General features: G+C 43.8%; 1 non-coding gene and 1 pseudogene across 1 annotated transcript; both read right to left on the bottom strand.

Annotated features, from left to right (window-relative positions):
- Positions 1-808: 808 nt before the first annotated feature.
- LOC147732832 (5.8S ribosomal RNA) lies at positions 809-962 on the bottom strand. Its single transcript, XR_015308984.1, has one exon. It is a non-coding gene; the product is annotated as a 5.8S ribosomal RNA (ribosomal RNA).
- A 947-nt stretch (positions 963-1,909) lies between these two features.
- On the bottom strand, positions 1,910-3,106 carry LOC147732831 (18S ribosomal RNA; annotated as a pseudogene).
- Between the last annotated feature and the right edge of the window lie 20,211 nt (positions 3,107-23,317).

The raw sequence follows: 23,317 nt of genomic DNA, 5'->3' as shown, positions 1-23,317 counted from the left end.
CATGATGGGAACAGGGCAAACCAAACTACCAAGCCAATTCTTATACTGGGAAGGAAACAAGCTTCCGGGGACCGGTTTCTGGCATCAAGCCCTGATCTTTGGACTGGGTAAGAGTGGTCTGCTTAATTCAGACACTCTGTCCATCACCACCCCCTTTTCTGAATCGTTTTTGGCCACTATAGGTGTGGCAGGGTATACTCAGACATGAGTCCCTTGCTCACTGCACCATCAGGATTCAAGCAAGCCGGGCCGACGATGGCTGAAATGCCAGAAACCGGTCCCCGGTAGCTTGTCTCCTTTTGTGGTGAAGAATTGGCTTGGTAGTTTAGTCTGCCCTGTTCCCATGATGCACTGGGCCAGGGACAGACTGATTTGCATATAGCCAGGTTCTGAGCTGGGATGGTGCAGTGAGCTAAATAACGGTGATGGATCAAGCCCTGATCTTTGGACTGGGTAAGAGTGGTCTGCTTAATTCAGACACTCTGTTCATCACCACCCCCTTTTCTGAATCGGCTTCGGAAGTAGGCGCCTGCGGCACGTGTGCACATGCAGCTGGTGGGACACCACAGACAGCCACACGTGGCATGCCGCCAGGTGCTCGGGATGGGCTGGGGGCAGACCGGTCACGAGCCTCCCCTCCCTGGTGAGGCAGGGAAGCAGGACTAGGCGGGCCGGCTGGACCTAGTGAGGGACCCTGCGACGGGCGATCGGGGTGTCTGACCTTGTGGGGGGATGAAGGGAAGCAGAGCTAACCCTGCGATGGCCCCAGCCACGTCCCGGGGAAGCCCCAGGGCAATTGATGATCGAGCGACCCTCAGACAGGCATAGCCCCGGGAGGAACCCGGGGCCGCAAGGTGCGATCGAAGTGTCGATGATCAATGTGTCCTACAATTCACTCTAATTCTCGCAGCTAGCTGCACTCTTCATTGGCACGCAAGCCGAGTGATCCACCGCCAAGAGTCACAGGCAACATTTCAAAAACGTTCACCCACCTGCAGGCAGAGGAGAGGTGGGAGGATGGCAATGCTGTCCGTCCACCGCTCGCACAGCGAGACGGCCCGGGCACCCCGTTCAAGGCTTCCCCTCTGGGATTCAGACTGCACCATTGGGAGTAAAAAAAAAGCGTTACCAGGCGCTTGCCCCAGGAGTCCCCCTCACCCACCCATGGGTGAGAAGGGGTTCCCAGAACAATGCGAGAGGTCATCCCCACTGCTGGCAGAGTGACTGAGAGGGACAGCGCAAGTCTTCAAACCCCTCAGCCCTGCAGCACAGGACCAGGTCGACCCGGGTACCTGGCAACAAGGGTTGCTCGCCCCGCCTGCACATCAGCTGCCAGTTGCCGGGAGGCCCTGAGCTATGCTGGTGGGCTGACGAGTAGCCTACCCCACGCTTGCCCAGGTCAGAGTGGCCGGAAGGGAAGAGCCAGGTGGCTCCCCATCCAGCATGCCTCCCACCAAGAAGAGCCGAGATCCCCTTACAGGCCCTCGGCCTTCCAGGCTGCCCTCCCACATAGGGAGGGCCGCTCCTTGGTCACCCGACGCCTGGATGGCTGGGACTCAGTCAGGAGGGCCCATGTGGCAGCAGGGCCTTTTGAGGGGGGATGGTATCAGCCCAGGGAGGCACTGCCATTTGGTCCCCCCCACCACAGGAGTCGTGCCAGGTGAGCAGGGATTCCATCTCGGGAGGGTCTGCAGCTGAGTCCCGCCCAGGAAAGGGACAGGGGATGGGGCCGTCCCCTCCCCAGGCCCCTCGCTCTTCAGCCGGATCGTCCCTGTTGGAAGAGGCCCGCTGAAAGCATGGGGCATGCCAGGACAGGGCCGGGCTGGGCCCTGTGCCTACTTTGGGTGCTTGCAGGAGGCGGCCGAGGGCTTTGGGTTGGTGCCGTCAGTTGCTCGGGCTGCTTCGCCATTAATAATCCTTCCGCAGGTTCACCTACGGAAACCTTGTAACAACTTTTACTTCTGCTAGATAGTCAAGTTTGATCATCTTCTCGGTGCTCGGCCAGGGCCATTGCCGACCCCGGCGAGGCCGATTCAAGGACCTCACAAAACCCTCCAATCGGTAGTAGCGACGGGTGGTGTGTACAAAGGGCAGGGACTTAATCAATGTGAGCTTATGAACCTCACTTACTGGGAGTTCCTCGTTCATGGGAAATAATAGCAATCCCCATTCCCTATCACAAATGGGGTTCAGTGGGTTACCTGCACCTGTCGATAAAGGGTAGACACAACACTGATCCGATTGCACGCTTTCAGCCCCAGACATCTATGGGCATCACAGACCTGTTATTGCTCGATCTCATGTGGCTGAAAGCCACTTGTCCCTCTCAGAATTTGGACGCTGACCACTAGGGTCCTGTAACTAGTTAGCATGGAGGAGTCTCGCTCGTTATCAGAATTAACCAGACAAATCGCTCCACCAACTAAGAACGGCCATGCACCACCACCCACAGAATCGAGAAAGAGCTATCAATCTGTCAATCCTTTCCATGTTTGGGTGAGGTTTCCTGTGCTGAGTCAAATTAAGCCACAGGCTCCGTTCCTGTTGGTGCCCTTCCATCAATTCCTTTATGTTTCAGCTTTGCAACCATACTCCCCCCGGAACCCAAAGACTTTCATTTCCTGGAAGCTGCTTGGCGGGTCATGGGAATTACGCTGCCTGATTACTAGTCGGCATCGTTTATGGTCAGAACTATGACGGTATCTGATCATCTTTGAACCTCTTACTTTCGTTCTTGATTAATGAAAACATACTTGGCAAATGCTTTCGCTTTGGTTCTTCTTGCACCGGTCCAGGAATTTCACCTCTAGCGGCACAATAGGAATGCCCCCAGCCATCCCTCTTAATTAGGGCCCCAGTTCTGAAAACCAACAAAATCTGAGTCCTATTCCATTATTCCTAGCTGAAGTATTCAGGTGACTGGCCTGCTTTAAACACTCAAATTATTTCAAAGTTAACGCTTTGGACCCCTAGGACACTCAGTCAAGAGCATCAAGGGAGCGCCGAGAGGCAGGGGCTGGGACAGGCTTTAGCTCACCTCGAGGCAGACCGCCAGCTTGATCTCAGATCCAACTACGACCTTTTTAAAAGCCCAGTCATGCAGGTGAGATGATTAAAGATTGGCAAACAGCTTCCCTTCTGCAACCATTAGGGCAATGAGATGATAATTATCTGATTCATCCTCTGGTCTTCCTTATGATTTATATTTATTAAAGCATCTTTCCAGGAAAGAGGAGTGTGGCTTGATAGTAAAACAAACTAAAACAACTTTCTTAAGCCTTCTGCCCTGAGATTCGGGTCAGCTTATAATAAGTCAAAGGGAATTCTGTAGGGCCCTGGGGCCTTAGATGAACATGATTTCTTTAATACCCTAGCCTTTTTTTGCTTCTCATTATAAACCCCAGTTTGCAGTATGCAGGCATTGGGTATGACCAAAGTGACATTAAGGGTCAGTTGGCTGACCTCCTTTGTTAGCTACAGAGACACAATAAGCTTCAGAGTCATCCCTCCAACTGCTCGGCTGAACCGCTGCAACTAGACCTGCATGAGGCCTGCTGGCCTCTGCCAGCATGAGTCCCGGATCCTCAAGAAGAGACCCTTAAGAAAAGGAGAAAATCTTGAAGTTTGTTTTCCCTGTGACAGCTAACAGGCCTATTCGTCTCATGACTCTGTTGCCCATGATGACTGCCAACAGGAAGCTCTGGTGAGACCTTCTCTTCTTGTGAATAGTAAAACCAGCAACAATTGGCAAAGTGAGATCTCAAACTACAGTAAACACAGCCCCTAATGACAGCCAGCGCAAAGCTACAGCAACAACTGTCCTTAAATCATTTTTCACTTGCTCTCAAACCAAAATTAAGCATTATAAGTTGTTATAATATAGCCAAGTGTTTCCCTATGGCAGAGCCAGCCTTGCTACAGTGCTAACTACTTGGAGATTTTTCAATTCCACATCATGTAAAACTTTATATACAGATGTCCTTCTTTTTATATACAATGCATCTGACCTAGGAGTAACTTTTAAGTATTTAAAAGGAATATTTGGTCCTGCGAAAAGTTTTCATTTTTGCCGGGTCAAAATGGTAATTTAGAACTGCCCACCAAGGCTGCAATGGCACCTGTAGAGATGTTTTAAAGTGCTACTTTAGTGGGTGGCACCATGAGTGCTGCAGCCCACTAGTATGCCCTGATCAATATTGTACCATATGCCAGAGACTTACAAGTAAATTAAATGTGCCAATTAGGTTACATGCAAATATGCAAATTTTATCATGTTTGAAAGGGAGAGCACAATCACTTCATAGCTGGTTTATAGGAATACAGTACATAGAGTCCTATGGCCAACAAAATAAAAGGGGCTCAGCTACAAAAGGCAAAAAGATAGATGAATACCATGCAAAAGATGGTCATTTCTAGTACAATTCGGCCCGTTTCTTAAAGTTGGGAAGTCGGAGCTCTTATTGCAGTAAACATTTCGTTGAAGTGATTATTAGAAAAAACTCTGTACACTTTCTTGAAGACCTTTCTTAAAAATGCTATATCTTAGCTATTTTCTTGGTTTCCACCAGGGGAGTGCAAAAACTAGTTGTCAGGTCCATGCCAGGTTCCGTCATGAGGCCCCCTTCAGTCCCCATTGTCAAAGGAAGAGTTAACGCTTTGCAGCAGTTTCCAATCTGGGGTCCATCCAGAGACTAGTTCATGTCCGCAGTCAGAGGGAGGGTTGGTTTACGCTTCCTGATTGTGCCACTGTGGTGTAGGGTTAGCGTTCTAGTCTTTCTGGTTCAGCCCGCCATTTCCTTATCCCGCGCGTTCTATGTGGCGCACTTCAACTGTTCCTTTCCGGCAGTTCGACGTCCCAATTTTGGCTCCCGTGAAGTCACTTAGTAAATTCTAGTTTTTGCCCGTTTCCAGTCAGAAACTCTAAAGACATCATTTGTGGGCTTAGGGAGCAAGTTTCGTCTCAGGTCCAATTCGTTTTCTGCATTCCGTATCCAGCCGCAGCTCTGCCATTCAAGGGTCCTGTGGAGTCGGTTGGAATTCCTGAGGCAGCATTCTTCAGTGGACTATTCCTTTTGGCAAGTAATTCTTCCGCTTCTCCTCAGCATTCAAGCGGTAAGAATATTCTTTCCTCATTTAAGACTTCTTGTTGTGCATATTCAGTCTGCGCTATTCTTGAACTATTACTGAGGCTGTGAAAACATTGTCAGGGAGAGTGAGTTCAGCTCTTACGGACTCTGTCGGCTAGGCCAAGGGTTGAGCAAGTCAAGGGTTGAGAAAGTATATGAAAGACTATTTGCAATTGAGAAACAGAAAATAGACTCTCCAGTGATTCAGCCTTTTCTTGAGTTCAGCGAGCCTTGGAAATCTAGTATAGTAATTCTACTAAGGCCAGCATCTACGAACTTCTACAAGTAAATGAGAGTATTAATTATATGCATATGGTAATACTGTTGTTTACCACCTCTACAAAACTCAACAATCTATAAGACACTAACAACAACAAGAGTCCTACTATTCTACAAGTAAAGACCCTTTGGTAGCGGGCTCTACAAGAGACAGGCAATATCCACACAGTATCAGGTATTGAGAGGTGGAGCTGAGAGAGAGAGAGTAGAATTCCCAATTGTAGTTTGAACGTTAGTAATGATTTGTTAACTGTTTCAGGTGTTCTCCAGCTTCTCGAATTCAAGAGGTAGTGACGCAGACACCGGTGTGGAAGTCTCTCTTTGTTGTTTGTTATCTACTTCCCCTTTTCCTTCCATTCTTGGGATTGGAGAAATCCGAGTGCAGGGGTGATTGGGAATTTGGAAATATTCATCATAGAAGCCTTGGTCACTCGCTCCCAGGGAAATCAAGATAATTCAGGTACTGCTTCTGACAGATTGAAGTGCCTTAAATTACCTTCCGTCTGGGCGAGATGGAAGAAGGGTTGGATGTCAAAGCCTTGGCTTCGGTGTTAGAGGGATTACAGAAACAGTTGAGCGAAACTAGGGAGGAAGTTAGGAAATCCAATCAGGAGGCTAGTTATTTGCGTCAACAAATTGGAGAGCTTTCTGAGAGTCCACATCCATATTTTGGGAGTATTAAGTCATCAGCTTTTGGTTCCTCTCCCTCTTCCTCTTCTTCTACAGAGTTAACTACACAGGTAGTGCATGCTATGTCCCCTACCATTCCATTGCCCCCCCCGAGAGATTTCAGGGAGATCCCCATAAGGCCCAAATTTTTCTTACACAGTGTTCGTTGCATTTCCTTTGCAAGCCCATTTTGTTTAAGGAGGATCAGTCTAAAGTGGCGTTTGTGCTGTCCTACCTGAATGGCGATGCAGCAGCATGGTCATTGCCCCTGGTGCCTTGTAATGATCCGGTGTTGTATAAATTTGAAGAATTCAAAGCCGAATTTTTGCGTATCTTTGATCGAAGAAACGTTTCACAAACTACAGAAAATGAACTATTGGAGTTGAAGCAAGGAAATCGAGATCTGGTGGCATATTTAGCACAATTTAACAAATTATTGTTGAAACCAGTTGGCCTGAATCCAAGAGGGCGGCAATTTTTTACAGTGGTTTAAAAGATGAATTGAAGGATGGACTGGCTCAGATTCCTAAGAGACAAACCGATGAATCTGAACTTAATGATCTAGTTTTGCAGATTGATCAGCGGCAGGCGGAAAGACGAAATGAACGTCAGAGGGATGTTCGTACTCTCCCACCGCGATTTGATCGGGCCCGTTCTGAGTTGGTCAAGAATCAAGAAGGCCAAGGCCATTCTAATGAAGAACCCATGCAGGTGGGAACGATTCGAGGCCCTCTTACTAAGGAGGAAAGAGAAAAGAGGCGTCAAGGCAAGCTGTGCATGTATTGTGGTCAGTCGGGCCATTTTGTCAAGGAATATCTGAAGAAACCCAAAACTAGCTTGTGGGTAAAAGACCGGCTCCACCAGTAGACGGAGTTGTACTGGTGGGAGCGAGTGAGGAGACAACTCCAAAGCCACAGTTTTTAGCAAATACTCTACAGTCTGCAGCCCCGCATTTGATCCTGCCAAGTAAAATTGTTTTTGGAAAAACTCATTTGGAAGAAGTTTCAGTGATTGTTGATTCGGGGGCTACAGGGAATTTTTGTGACATTCAATTTGCCAAATCTTTAGGAATTCAATTTGAAAAGAAGTTAAGACCAGAACCAGTTCGAGCTGTTGATGGTACAAATTTGTCCTCTGAGCCAATAGCCTATGATACTGAATTGATAACCATAGTGGGTCCAGGAGAACATCGGAGCTACATCCGATTTAATCTCGTTGATGCTCCCCAGTTTCAGCTCATACTGGGTTTGCCTTGGCTCACCGAGCATAATCCACGGATCGATTGGTCTCGACGTACAGTAGAAATGAGTTCAGATTTTTGTCGAGAGCATTTTTTTCAGTCAATACCAGAGACCACCAGTTCCACCATGTCTTTAAATTTGGCCAATCAAGTTCAGATGATTTGTGCCTTGGAAGCTCCCGAGATTGCAGAGGAATATCAAGATCTGAAGGAGGTTTTCAATGAGAAAGAAGCTCGAAAACTACCACCTCATCGAGAGTATGATTGTCGGATTGAATTGGAGCAGGGAGCTTCTCTGCCATGCAGTCAAATCTATGCCTTATCTGAACCTGAGAACATCCATCTGAAGGACTACATAGAACATAATTTAGCCAACGGTTTCATTCGACCATCACAATCTCCTGTGTCTTTGCCCCTATTCTTCATCCCTAAAAAGGATGGAACTTTGAGAACCTGCATCGATTATCGGGCCTTGAACTTAGCCACTAAAAAGAATCATTATCAACTACCTCTCATTTCTGAACTTCTCGCTCAGGTCAAGGATGCCTGCGTGTACACCAAGTTGGATTTACGTGGGGCATACCATTTGGTGCGCATGGCTGAGGGTGAGGAGTGGAAGACCGCATTCCGAACAAGACTAGGGTTGTTCGAATACCAAGTGATGCCATTCGGGCTATGTAACGCCCCAGCAGCTTTTCAGCATTTTGTGAACGACGTGCTTCGTGAGAACTTGGACCGATTTGCTGTGGTTTACATTGATGATATCCTCATTTATTCAAACAGTTTGGAGGAACATGTTGGCCATGTACGTGTGATTCTGGAACGGCTGCTGGAGAATCGTCTGTTCGTCAAGTTGGAAAAGTGTGTTTTTCATTCTTCCAGTGTGGAGTTCTTGGGCTTCATTTTATCTCCGGAGGGTGTATCCATGGATGATTCCAAGCTGCAGGCAATCAAGTCTTGGCCTGCGCCAAGGTCAGTGATGGAGATACAGAGCTTTTTGGGATTCGCCAATTTTTACCGGCGCTTCATTCAGAATTTTTCTGAAAAAGTGAGCCCAATTACTCGTCTTCTCAAGAAGAATGTACGATTCATTTGGGAACGTGAATCGGAGGAAGCTTTTCAGCTGTTAAAGGAGGCTTTTGTCACCGCTCCTGTTCTGCAACAACCCAATTTGTAGGAACCATTCTTCATTGAAGCTGATGCGTCCAATTTGGCAATAGGTGGAATTCTGTCTCAACGTCAGAAAGACACAGGTCAGCTTCATCCGGTGGCCTATCATTCTCGTAAACTATCCCCAGCAGAGATCAACTATTCCATTGCGGATAAAGAACTATTGGCAGTAAAAGAGGCTTTCAAGGTGTGGAGACACTACTTGTTGGGTGCGAGACATGTGATCACTGTCTTTACAGATCATCGGAATTTGCAATTTTTAAAATCCGCTCGAACGTTAACTCCTAGGCAATTGCGGTGGTCACTCTTTTTTGCAGACTATGATTTTGTCCTGACCTATAAGCCAGGTTCAGCTAATGGAAAAGCTGACGCCCTTTTACGTTTGAGTATGGGAGAAGAAGTTGATGCCAAGGTGGAGGGATTTATTATTCCAGAAGAAAAGATCGTAGCCATTGCTGTCGAGGATAAATTTGAGAATCGGATTAGAGAAGAATTCACTAAAACTGAATTTTCTAATTGGGAAATGGAAGGTCCAGATCGAATTGTGAGGGATGGGAAACCATTCTTACAAGGAAAAATGTTCGTCCCCACCGATAAGTTACAAAAAGAAGTCATTCAGCAATTCCATGATCATCAGTTAGCAGGCCATAGAGGAGCCAAGAAGACTTTGGGATTGATCAAGAGAATCTTCCTTTGGCCGGGCATGGACACTCAGGTGAGGCAGTACATCGCCACTTGTGAACCGTGTGTTAAGGGCAAGAGTTTGAGACAATCCCCACAGGGTCTCCTAATGCCTTTACCTGTTGCCCCATCCCCCTGGCACACTATATCCATGGATTTCATTGTAGATCTGCCCACGAGTCAGGGGTATTCAGTGATCCGTGTGGTGGTGGATCAGTTTACTAAAATGAGTCATTTAATTCCTCTGAAGACTCTACCCACAGCATCTCAGTTGGCCACACTGTTCATTGAAAACATTGTCAAACTGCATGGGATCCCTAAGGTGGTTATTTCAGATCGTGGACCCAATTTGTTTCCCGGTTTTGGAGGTCCTTCCTTAATGGTTTAGGAGTTGACTCTCGTTTGTCCACCAGTTTTCACCCAGAAACGGATAGACAGACGGAAAGAGTAAATCAGGATCTAGAACAATATCTCCGGATGTATTTGATGGATCAGGAAGGGGAATGGCCTTCTTTGTTGAGCACTGCAGAGTTTGCTTATAATAATTCAGTCCATTCCGCTACAGGTTTTTCCCCATTCTTTTTGAATTCTGGTCGTCATCCCAATATGCTGGTTGGATGGGTGGATGTTGAGGTCCCGGCAGCTGAGGAGGTGATACAAAATTTACAAAGATCCTATCAGATAGCTTCTTCAAATCTCAAAAAGCCAAAGGGGGCATACAAGGTGCAGGCAGACAAGAAGCGAAGAGTTAGTCCCATTTACGAGCCAGGGGAAAAAGTTTGGATTTCCACTCAACACATGCGGTTGAGGGGGAATAGGAAGTTCCAACCGAGGTTTGTGGGTCCTTACACTGTGGTTAGGATGGTGAATCCAGTGAGTGTAAGAGTAGCGCTCCCAAAGTCTCTGAAGATCCACCCAACTTTTCATGTCTCATTGATTAAAAGAAACCCTCCAAATTTCAGACGTGTCCTACCACCAGCCCCAATTCAAGTGCAGAGTTCAGAAGAGTTTGAGGTCAATAGAATCTTGGACTCTAAATTGAGAAGAGGGAAAACCTTCTATTTAGTGGATTGGAAGGGTTATGGTCCTGAGGAAAGGTCTTGGGAACCCAGTAGCAATATTCATGCTCCAAGATTGGTCACAGAATTCCTTAAAAAATAAAAAAAGCCCCCTCCCACTGAAGCCCAGGGAGGGGGCTTTGGTGGGGGCTACTGTCAGGTCCATGCCAGGTTCCGTCATGAGGCCCCCTTCAGTCCCCATTGTCAAAGGAAGAGTTAACGCTTTGCAGCAGTTTCCAATCTGGGGTTCCATCCAGAGACTAGTTCATGTCTGCAGTCAAAGGGAGGGTTGGTTTACGCTTCCTGATTGTGCCACTGTGGTGTAGGGTTAGCGTTCTAGTCTTTCTGGTTCAGCCCGCCATTTCCTTATCCCGCGCGTTCTATGTGGCGCACTTCAACTGTTCCTTTCCGGCAGTTCGACGTCCCAATTTTGGCTCCCGTAAAGTCACTTAGTAATTTCTAGGTTTTGCCTGTTTCCAGTCAGAAACTCTAAAGACATCATTTGTGGGCTTGGGGAGCAAGTTTCGTCTCAGGTCCAATTCGTTTTCAGCATTACATATCCAGCCGCAGCTCCGCTATTCAAGGGTCCTGTGGAGTCAGTTGGAATTCCTGAGGCAGCATTCTTCTGTGGACTATTCCTTTTGGCAAGTAATTCTTCCGCTTCTCCTCAGCATTCAAGCGGTAAGAATATTCTTTCCTCATTTAAGACTTCTTGTTGCGCATATTCAGTCCGCGCTATTCTTGAACTATTACTGAGGCTGTGAGAACATTGTCAGGGAGAGTGAGTTCAGCTCTTACGGACTCTGTCGGCTAGGTCAAGAGTTGAGCAAGTATATGAAAGACTATTTGCAATTGAGAAACAGAAAATAGACTCTCCAGTGATTCAGCCTTTTCTTGAGTTCAGCGAGCCTTGAAAATCTAGTATAGTAATTCTACTAAGGCCAGCATCTACGAACTTCTACAGGTAAAGGAGAGTATTAATTATATGCATATGGTAATACTGTTGTTTACCACCTCTACAAAACTCAACAATCTAAAAGACACTAACAACAACAAGAGTCCTACTATTCTACAAGTAAAGACCCTTTGGTAGCGGGTTCTACAAGAGAGAGACAATATCCACACAGTATCAGGTATTGAGAGGTGGAGCTGAGAGAGAGAGAGTAGAATTCCCAAATGTAGTTTGAACGTTAGTAATGATTTGTTAACTGTTTCAGGTGTTCTCCAGCTTCTCGAATTCAAGAGGTAGTGACGAAGACACCGGTGTGAAAGTCTCTCTTTGTTGTTTGGTATCCACTTCCCCTTTCCCTTCCATTCCTGGGCTTGGAGAAATCCGGGTGCAGGGGTGATTGGGAATTTGGAAATATTCATCATAGAAGCCTTGGTCACTCGCTCCCACAGAAATCAAGATAATTCAGGTACTGCTTCTGACACTAGTGGGAGCTTTGGATTCTCTTACATGCGGAAAGGAGGATGCAAATTTCACTTGGATACTTTTAGGGACAACATGGTATGAAGGCTTTGCAGGTCAAGGGATTGAGCCAAAACGTATAGTGCTGTAAAAGATGAATTTTCATAGATTGACTGGAATGAGCAAGTGGCTAGTGCTATGCATCACATTAAGCAACCACAAGGGGAACAGTATTTTGCTTTCTACATCGAAGACACTTTCTAATAGATGAAATGTGCAAACCCAATATAAAGTCACGTTTATAGCTTTGCTAAGCACTACCGTGTAGATTCTGACTAAAAGACCAATACCTTCATGGGCGAGGTCTCCAATATATTGTGTTTGAATAATTACTGTTTAATTTTACATTCTATATTTTAGACCCTTGCTCCAAGGCAGAGTTTCATCTTGATATTCTATACTATTGTTTATGGCTATCAAAAAAAAGCTCATTAAGGAAAAAAGAAACATGTCAATTGTGCTTCTTGTTCTAAATGTGAGGTATTCTCTGTGAATTTGTGACTATGTCGCCCACCACCACTTGGGAACAAAGAAGGGTTAAGTATGTTTTATATTCAGATCTTACACATTGTACAGGACAATGCATATTGCATAAAGAACTGAATGTTGCACCTGTTTGTTTTAACTTTGGGGGAAGTACATATGTGCCCTCCACCTTGCAGAATCAGGAGCAATTGAGTGTGGAATGTTGTGTCCCTATGTTCAGTGGTGGTACCCTGTGCATACCAAGGAGAGGTGTACACATGTGTACACCCCAAAGTCTATGTAGATGGCTTCCATGAAGAATTATTCCCCAAAACAGTATCCAAAGAGGATATCATCAAACTTTGAAATGGATATAGCACTAGATACTTGAAGTAGGCGGTCCTCAATTTGCAAAACAAATAGGCACAGGCCTGATGTATTTATTTATAGGTTTTCTTCCTCACAAAATCTTTGCTACACAAAGAAGTAACTTGTGCAAGGGATAAAACGTCATTTTGAGTTGCAAATTCCTTTGTCATTCACAATGTCAGCATTGCAGTTTTTTGTGATACACGTGGAAATGGAGACAGTAAATAAAGGTTACGGTTTCTAAAGTTTGACAAGGAAATGTATCAATTATTTGCAGCCACCATTGCAAGGTTTCTGATTGCACCTGTCAGTCAGTAACCATTTACAGAGTGAAAGCTATCCATGATGGATCACTTTCACTGTGCGGATGACAGCTGTGGGCATCAGAGAAAAACCTATTGGTTCCAAGGAAAGTTGTATGCCTCATCCAATGCCCCTTGTTAAGAATGCAGTTTACGGGCATTGCAGTCTCTTTTTAGGGACAGAGGTGTCACTTAGATGTGGAGGTCCTCTGTGATACGGGAAATGAAGGTGAAGTTTTCCAAATGAAAACAATGTACAACAGAATGTGCCAAATAGGCTATGTATGGACTTTACAAGCATTTATTAAAAACATTATATAATGGATTCAGCTACAGGGCAGAAATGAGTTAATTAATGCCATAATGTTGAGCAGTGGAGTGGAAGTGGAAAGCTGACATTGTGGAAGGAGCTAAGTTATACTCTGCATTAACAGGTGATGAATTTGAGAAGGGAAAGAAAGGAATTAAGAAGAGGGGATGAGTTAAAAGAATAAGATGAGAGAGGCAAAAACAGTGATAGTGACTCTATCAACAGTCTTCTAAATGTGTTGTTGTTAGAACGCCGACTTCTGTATAATGAGACCCAAATAATGGGAGGTGGGAGCGCTAATGTGAACGGAAACTCGGTAGTGGCTACCTCACCCATAGGTGGGAACCCTGGTATGATGGGAGTCACCTTTATGAATGTGAATGAAACCCATCCAGGAGGAAACTCACAGATTTATATCCCCGGCCCCTCCACAGCATCTAATGTCCCAGATGCTCTAACAGTCCTGGTTACCATTGGTCCTGTGGTTCCTATATATAATCCCGGTTCCACAGGGAATGTAGGAAATAATTTTGCTGTTCCTGCTAAGTCAAAAGCCCTGAAGAGGGCTTCACCAAGCTCACATTTGGGAAGAATTGTCCACTTAGTCCCAATGAATGCGAGTTCCCCTTGTGATGCGAGTGCAAATTTGTTGATGAACCAGACTGGATTAAGACCTTTGAGGTCATTCTCAGGATTGCCAGATCTAGGTACACTTACCTGGGAGCCACCTTTGAACACACACTGCAGCACCCCTAGAGAGGGGATAGTACCTAAAGCCCCTGAAATGCAACATTTTGTGCTCAGGAATTAGATGAATGGTTAAAGTATGTTAATTCCATTTCGAATGAGAGTGGAAGCTCAGAGTTGAGTCAAGGAGCAATTAAGTCATCATTGAGAAAAAATTCAGTTGATGTGGATGTGTGTAAATTTAACTTGAATTGGAGGAAATGATAAGTCGAAGTCTAGAGCTGGCCTAATTGGACAATTAACAGGAAAGTGAACTTGTGTTTATGAGTAAGAATGTTACCAGATATGTGAGACAAGCCCACCATAAATTGTCCGAAGTAGCTTAGAAATATAATGTAGACTTGGATCGGACTAAGGCTTTAAAGAAAAGTCATTTACTCTGTTTTAGTAATATGGACATAGAGTGTATCAGAAAACCAGGAGTGAAGTTGCAAATTCGGGAATTGATTCAAAGCATTCAAACTTAGAGTGCCCTAGACAAGTGTGAAGATAAATGAAAAAAGAAGTGGGCCCGAAGCTATACGGGGGAACTGCCTACTCCCAATGAAGGGGGAGCAGAAGTTACCAGCTTTACGAGAAGTACCCAGTGGAGTTTATGATCATGTACCTTGGAGTACGACTGATCTTGCATCATTCACTAATGATTTCATCAGGTTGCCTGTAAAATGCGCCAAACAAATTTAGCAATTTGTGAAAATTTCAAAAATTTTGGGTACTGATTTGAATACTTTATTTGATATTGTGGTCCGCAGTGATTTGTGGGCAGCCTGTAAGATAGCTATAAAATGGCCCTAGAGAGCGCCAGTCAGGGACCCATTGAAAAATGGTCTGTCACCCATTGTAATGACAAGGTACAACCAGGTGATGACATGGATGAAGTCTAAAGTGTCTCCACAAGATATTGACTGGGTCAAGATTGACCGAACGACCTAGAAACCTAAAGAGATGATTCATGCATTGTATGACAGCGTGTTGCAAGCATTTAAACAGTATAGTGGAGTGGATACTTTGGAGCCCAAGGATTTGGGGCATTTTGTGTCCAGGTTTGTGGCAGGATTGAGCCCTAAAATTGAAATAAGGATTCAACAGCATTTGATTTGTTAGCAGAATAAGTCGGTTGATGAGATTTTGAAATGTGGCAAGTACTGCAATGATGAATTAGACATGAGGCAGAAGAAATTGAAGGAGAAACTAATGGCAGCACAAACGAAGGTGGCTCAGTGGGGAGGTCAAAGTTGGCCTTTTGAGGAGAATGTGCCCCTTATGCAGGGAGTGTACCTACAGGGAGCTCCCACGATGTAAGCTGGAAGTGGATTTCAGCCACAAGGCAGAGGTCATGGCGTTCCCATAGACTTGAGTATGGGGATTGAAGTTGCCACATTGAAAAAGTCCAACCCATGGCCCTACTGAAATAGATTGGGCCACTGAAAGTGGGGATGCCGTATTAATCCTGCAAAAACAAAGTCAAGATCCAGGATTTACACAGCTTTACAATAATACCTCCGTACAGTCACAAATTGAATCTGAGGTCTCAACATTTTAATGTACTAAAGACTCCAGTGGTGCAAGTTCCACAACCCCAAATACCACAGCAGGTTGCCAATGGTCCTAGATTAATTTTGAATCAGGTGCTGCATTAGAACCAGAATTCTTTCGAGAATAACAATCGTTTCCAGCAATATCCTATGTTTAAGACAGTTGGCAATTTTGGCTCAGATCAGTACTCCTGATGGTGCCTGAGAGGGGAGGAAGATTACGTGCTTGGCACAATCTTGGAGGTAGACAAGAGTGGCCTATTTGTTGATGGTGAGGTAAATGGACACACCATATTATTGATACCGGTGCTAACCATTCTACTGTGGGAATAGCGGAAGCTACAAACCTACCCCTCCTGGGAAAGAGAATTAAAGTCATATGTGTTGTAAAAAAGCAAATGACCAATCCAGTAACTGAGGATGTGCCTGTAAAAATAGAAAATTTTGAGGATAATCACCAGTGTTTGGTCTATGGTTTTAGCCTAGTGAGTTTGTTGGGATGTGACAAGCTGACTTGCGCCATTTACTGCTCACCGAGAGGTGTTGAGTTTCAGACCCACAACAAGGATGTTGCCTTCAAAATTGTTAATTAAACTTCAGCTGTTGCACTGTACCCTATGATGAAAAATGAAGAATTACCTCTGGATCTTAGAGATACTGTGAAGTAAGAGGTTTGGGATTTTTCAGGAAAACACATTGGACTTATCAAAGGAGTTAAGCCTTGCTGAGTACCCTAAAACTCCACAGTACAATTTGACCCCTCAAACAGTTGCTGGAATAATTCTAGTAATAGAGGCAATGATTCAACAAGGTATTGTGAAGGAGGTTATGGAGAGTCCATGTAACTAACCCATGATGGACTTGCAGAAGCCTAGTGGTAAGTAGCCCATAGTGTAGGACTTCCGAAAGATAAACAATATTGTGGTTACTCATCCAGTGTTACCCGTGTTACCCAATGCTGTTGTGATTTTATTTCAAATTCCATGTGAGGCCAAGTGATTCTTTGTCAAGGGTATATGTCAGGTTTTCTTCTCCATAACCTTGCACAAGAACAGTCAGTTCCTCTTTGTGTTCCGGTTCTGCAGTCATGTTTTGGCATGGTGCTGAGCCCACATGCGTGTACGGAGAGCGCATCAATTTTCAATCAGATCCTTAAGAATAATCTGGAGTCTTTGGTTATTCCTGCATCTCTGCCCTGGTACAGTATATTGGAGACATGCTAGTTGCGTCAAATACTCAGAAAGCTTGTAATACCGACACTATTGCTCTGCTGAACCACCTGGCTGAGAATTGGCATAAGGTATCCCACAATAAGTAGTAGTAATGTTTGAAGGAAGTTTTGTATCTTGGTCACCACATTAAGAATGGAGTCAGGAGGTTGTCGCAGGAAAGAATTTTGGCGATTCTGCAAATGAAACCAGCAACCACACAGAAGGAAGTTAGAATGTTTTGGGAAACTCCAGTTTTGCAGTGGCCAAGACTTTAAAAAGGCTGACGCACAAGAAAGTGGCAGATCCATTCCCCTGGGACATTGATTGTTTTGATGCCTCTTATAATGAGAGAAAACATCTGCTGTGCCCTGGTGCTAGGAATACCTGATTGCAAAAAAGAATGTTTGCTTTTCTACAGTGAGAGGGAGGGCTGCACTCTCTCAGTGCTTACACAGACTCACTGGAAGTGCCTGAGGTCCGTGGCCTATTTCTTTGCTACTCTTGATCCAGTAGCTGCGGCATTGGCCAGCAGACTTAAATCTGTGTCAGCTGCGGGTATCAGCATAGAAAGGTGTTGGCACGTGATTAGAATAGGCCTAGTAAGAAACACTACCAGTTACATGTTCATTATTCTTAAGTTGCCTTCTCTTTCACACACAATTACTTTTTGACATACATTTGTGTGCATGACAATGCAACATAACATTCTCTGAATTAGCTTTGCTTAGATTTCTTATTAATAGGTACATTATCACAACATCTTGAATATTCAGTGCAAGGGATAAGGTTCACTGCTCTAAATGTCATCATTGTTATTGTCAGTAAGTTAACAATGCTATACAACAAGAATAAACATTAGCAACCTGACAGGGGCTGGAACATAGCCACAAGGGTGTTATTATTATAAATACACAGCCACTTACTTGTTTAGGTAAAGGAGAACTCGACTGATACTGCAGAGTCACTACATACAGGAATTCCAGCTCAGATGATACCTTCATACCAACACAAGGGATGTCCACCTCTACACCAAAACAAGCAGCCTGATGATACTTACCCACAGGAAACGGGGAGTTATTCCACCCTGGCATGGATTTGACAGACCATCCACTCTCAGCAAAACTAGGTTAGGGAGCACTAGGTAGGAGTACAACTATACACAGCACGTATATGTCTGCATATATATATATTCACTGACTTAGCACAATGGTGGCAATGTTGCTCCTTTTAACTGTTCTTGTGATGCTAATTATGCTAGTCTGTTCATTCCACTAATTATCACAGAGTCTATATTTTATGCAAGAATCACAATGTTTCAATAAATATTGAAAGGCCATGCTGAGTATTTCTTATGCACTTTGTGTGTGCATGAAAGTCCAAATGACAAGGTTCTAGACCTGATACCATGATTTCCTTGGAGGATCAGGGTTGTCATGTTCTAAGGTTGCACACATATTTGTTGCCCCGTAAGGTTATGGGTGCAGATGACGCACTGTGGCTAGCAGGGACATAGGCCAACATAGCCTGAGGGAGTACACGGACAAAGGGGCTCATTATGATGACAGTCGAAAGGCTATCCGTGCTGGTGGTGGTGGCAGAACACCATCATGTTTTCTGCCCGAGTGTTATGTTGTATATTTCTTTAAGAGCTCGTGTTGGGAATGTAGAATGATGTAGTATGTTGGTTCTATGTTAGGAGTCCTTCTAAGGAAGGTGTTAGGAGTGAATACATCGCTTCACTGGCTCCCACCTGTTGTATTTACTTTGCTTGATTATTCATTAAAATAACTTAATCTAACTCCATCTCCAGTCTGAATCCATTGCTACAAATTGGCGACAAGGGAAACTGGACATTTGTGAATGTTTTATAAGAATCTTGCATTCTCCGTGAAGATTGGATTACGAAGAAAACGTCAAACGAGAAACGGATCGGAAAAAAAACCACATCTGTGAGTTTTTCGAGAATCATTATTCTGTTTTCTTTTCATTTTATCAACGTAAAGACACTTCTATTGTGTCATACCTGTTTCGCCGAGAGCCGTTGAAGAGTTGGGTTGACTGCATTTTTCAACTTGCAGCGCCATTCTGCTCTGTGTGCGCAAGGCGAGCACGGGATAGACTGTGCACGTCAGCGAACTGGTGGAAGGAAGACTATACGCGTCACTGCGCATGCGTAGAAGCGTGCTACAACTACTGTGACGTCGGACGAAAGGTCACGTAGCGTGACCCTGCGTGACGGCCATTTTGTGTACAAAATCTTTCGAGAAGTATTTACAAAAGGAGAATGACAGCGTGAAGTATTTACAAAAGGAGAATGACAGCGTGAAGGCGCAAAAGAGACACCATCAAGGCAAATAATAAGCAGAACATTCCGGTTATATAAAGTAAATTAAAGAGTATTTACTTTTACTTGTACAACAGGTGAGAAAGTCGGGAGAAGGGTTATTTGTTTGATATTTGGTTTATTTTCCACATTATTATAGTGCTGTATGGTGCATGGAAGAAGGTGATTGCATTGTAAGCACTGCTGCTAGTAGAGACAGAGACATGGCACAACAAAATTTCTCTATAAGCTCTCCTGAACCATTTTGGGTTAAAGGCACTCAACCTAACATTAAGTGGACAGAGTGGAAAGAGTATTTTATAAATTATTTAGAAGCAAAGGATGAAACAAAAAAAATGAAATCAGAAAAGAAAAAGAGAATTCTGCTACATTCTTTAGGACCAGTTGGGTTAAAAACTTTTTCAAGAATGAGTAAATCTGATGACCGGACCCCCAATTTGGATGAATTTGAAAATGCTGTCATAAACATGGATAAATATTTTGCACCCAAAGTGTGTATAGGTGTCATAAGGCATACATTTTTTTCAAAGGAAACAAACAAAAGAAGAAACTGTGGATGAATGGATTGATGATTTTAAAAAACTTGCCATTGACTGTAAATTTGATAACTTGCATGACGACCTTATACGCGATCAATTGGTGATGCATAACAACAACTCTGCTCTACAAGATCGTCTTTGGGTAAATGGAGACGCGCCTTTAGATGATGTGGTAGCTATTATGAGGAAATCAGAAATGTCTGGAAGGTGCGCTACTGTGGTGAAAGAAACTGAAAAAGATTTATCTAAGACATCCGGAACTGTTTGTAAAATTCAAGGTCCTATGAAAATTTTTCGCCAACAGCAGCAACAAGGAAAATGGACTAATCAACTAATGAGGGTTCAGAACAGGAGCGTAGATGATAGGAGGTGTTACAGATGCGATAGTAAAGAGCATCTAGCCTTTAGTAGACTCTGTCCAGCTTTAAAAAAAAAAGTGGAATATGTGGACTATTAGGCCATTTTAGTAAGATGTGTCGTAGACGTAGTAATGTAAAGTATGTGTATGAGGAGGATGTAGAGGTTATGGACGAGGTGGAAACAGAGGATGAATGTTGTGTTATTAACATTTCAGAAAGTTCCCTCAAAGGTAAACCCATTTGTGAGATATCTTTGGGTGGAGTAATCGTGAGTGTTTATGCAGACTCTGGTTCACCATACACGATCGTGAATGAAGAAGTTTGGAAGAAGAAAATTGGTGAGCAGTTGAATACACCTGATGTTTGTCCAATCAGTTACACAGGAGATAAGATTGGCATGATTTGTTTTAGATGGCTTACCTTTTTATTTAAAGGGAGGTCCACAAGAGGAAAGTTGTATGTGGCAAAAGTGGGACCATCAGTTTTAGGATGGTTTGATCAGAAAAATTTGCACATTATTTTGGACCCTAACAGCAAGGAAAAAGTTCTGATTTTGGATGACTGCAGTAAAATGGGGAAAGCATTGTCTGAAAGCTTTCCAAAGGTGTTTAGAAGTGAACTTGGTGTTTTAAAGGGGTTCGAACATAGAATTATTTTGAAGGCTGATGCACAACCTAAGGTTCATAAAGTAAGACCTATACCCATATTAATCAGAGAGGAGGTTAAAAAGGAGATTCAAGGATTGCTTGCAAAAGGTATTATAGAAGAAATTGAAACATCTGAGTGGATTTCTCCGATTGTGGTTGCCCGGAAACCCAATGGAAAAATCCGCTTATGCATTGATTTACGCCACCTGAACAATAACATCGTAGTTGAGAAATTTCCCCTACCTAAAATCAATGAAATGGTATCCTCTCTTAATGGCGCAACGTGGTTCTTCACGATTGATCTCTCTGCCGCGTATCATCAGGTAATGTTGGATCCTGACTCTAAGAGACTTACGGCGTTTATAATGCCGTTTGGTTGTTACCAATTCAGGCGTATGCCTTTTGGGTTGCTGTTTTTCAGCGGCTGATGCATAAACTTTTTGGGGATATGGACAAGATTTCCTTTTTTCAGGATGACATTCTGGTGACTGCGAGTGACAAATTGGGTCATGATTTAAAACTGAGACAGGTTTTGGAAACTCTACAGTCAGCAGGTCTGACTGTGGAGTTATCCAAGTGCAAATTTAGTCAGAGGAGTGTTTCTTATTTAGGACATATTATAAGTGAAGAAGGTGTCAAACCTAAACCTGCATTGGTAGAAAATATTGTAAAGTTTCCTGCACCTGTTTCCAAGGATGAAGTGAGAGCGTTTCTCAGCATGGCTGAGTATTGTGCCAAGTTTATAAGGAATTTTGCTGCAAAAGATTTCAATATACGTGCACTTTTAAAGAAAAACACAAATTTGTGTGGAATGAATTGTGTGAAGAAGAGTTTAAGTTGGTTAAGGTTGATCTACAAAATGTGAATGCACTTGCTAGTTTTGACCCCAATGTTGATTGTCTGTTAACCACAGATGCAAGTGACAAAGGCCTGGGTGCCGTGTTATCACAATATGATTTGGATGGAAAGGAAAGAATAATTTTGTTTGCTTCTAAAGCTCTTTCTCCTGCAGAGAGTAGGTACCCGATTATTGAGAGGGGAGCTCCAGCCTGTGCATGGGCTTTGGAGCATTTTCGGGCATTCGTGTGGGGCAAACCTGTGGTCATTCATACTGACCACAAACCGTTGATTCGTATTTTGTCATGTGAGGGTATTTCTGGTGCGTCAGCAAGATTAGCTAGATCGTCTATGCGTATGAAGGAGTATATTTATAAAATTGTCTACCTACCTGGAAGGGATAATCGTATTGCTGACTGTCTATCTAGACTTCCACCTCCTCTAGAGGAGCATAATGTAGCCTCCGGTCTTGTAATGAAATGACGATTCTCCAATTATCATACAGAGAGAATCGTCATTTCATTAAGGATAACGGATCCTTGGAGTGAATACTGTGTGGCGTTAATACATGATTGTGGTGAACCTGCCATAAATAAGACTGAATGGATGGTTGAACAGGGAAAGGATGTTGTGTTGAAGAATGTGATGGATTACATTTGCAAAGGTTGGCCCAAGAAAAGGGATAAATCAGGTTTGAATGCTTTTTGGCAGATCCGCATGGAATTGTCTTCAGAGAATGGTATACTTTTTAGGGGTGACAGGATCATTCCACCTGTATCTTTAAGAAGGAAAATTTTGCAACTTTGTCATGAAAGACATTTTGGGATTGCGAGGACAAAATCTGTTGTTAAAGGAATATTTCGGTGGCCAGGTATTGATGGTGCGATTGAGGATTTTGTAAGAAGATGTGGTGTTTGTAAGTCTGCTGACAAGCCACTTAAGACTCTAAAACCTGAAATGAGTGATGGTCTGATACCTGATTTTCCTTGGGATACCATTGCGATTGATATTATTGGACCAATTGGAGACTCCAAGGAGTTTGGTTTGGTTGCCATCGACCTTTTCTCAAAATGGCCGATTGTCAAATTCGTTGACAACGTTGATACCCAGACTGTTCTTAAGTTCTTAGATAAGATCTTCATCATGGAGGGTTTACCTGTTTGCATCCTTACGGACAATTTACATCCAAGCTGGCTAAAGAGTATTTTGAAAAGTGTGGTATCAAACACAAGACCACGGCATTATATAATCCCAGTGGTAATGGCACTGTTGAAAGGTTTAACAGAGTGATTAAGGGCATTATTCAGGCTTCGGTGCATAGGAAGTTAGATTGGAAAGTGCAGGTACAAAAGGCTGTTTGGTCTTATAGGATTACGGTACAAAACAGCACTGGCATGTCCCCGTTCATCATGATGAGGGGCAGAACAGCGAGGTGTAAGTTTAACCCTGGGTGGCTTTTTGATGGAAAAATAGCAAATTTGTCTCCTGTGGAAGTTAAGAATAAATTGGTGTCTACCCATGCTAAAATCAAGGATTTTTATGATTGTCATCACAACACTAAGAATGTTCTAGTCAAGGTTGGAGGTTGGGTGAGGGTTAGGAAACCTTGAAAGGTACCTAAAGGTGTGAGCTGTTTTGAACCACCATGTAGAGTTGCTGAGGTGTTAAAAAATTTTGTAAGACTTGACGAGGGAAGGGTATGGAATCTTAAAAGCATCGCCATGAACCCTGATCAAGGTTTTGTGGAGGAGTGTTCTAATCCTAAGGGTAATGATTTTGATTGGATTGAAGATCACTTTGAAAATAGTCATTTGCAATCTCAACTTGCTAATGATTCTATTTCGGATTCTGAACAGAGTAATTTCAGGCAACCCGGTTCTCCTTTGTGTGATGAGGGGGGAATGGGCGAAGGTTGCAGTTCAGATGTTCAGACAACTGCTCAATTGGATGTATGTGAT

This window comes from Lissotriton vulgaris, chromosome 2_1, assembly GCF_964263255.1.
Source record: "Lissotriton vulgaris chromosome 2_1, aLisVul1.2, whole genome shotgun sequence".
Taxonomy (NCBI): domain Eukaryota; kingdom Metazoa; phylum Chordata; class Amphibia; order Caudata; family Salamandridae; genus Lissotriton; species Lissotriton vulgaris.
The sequence above is the reverse complement of the archived record's forward strand: the minus strand, read 5'-3'. Positions and strand labels throughout refer to the sequence as shown.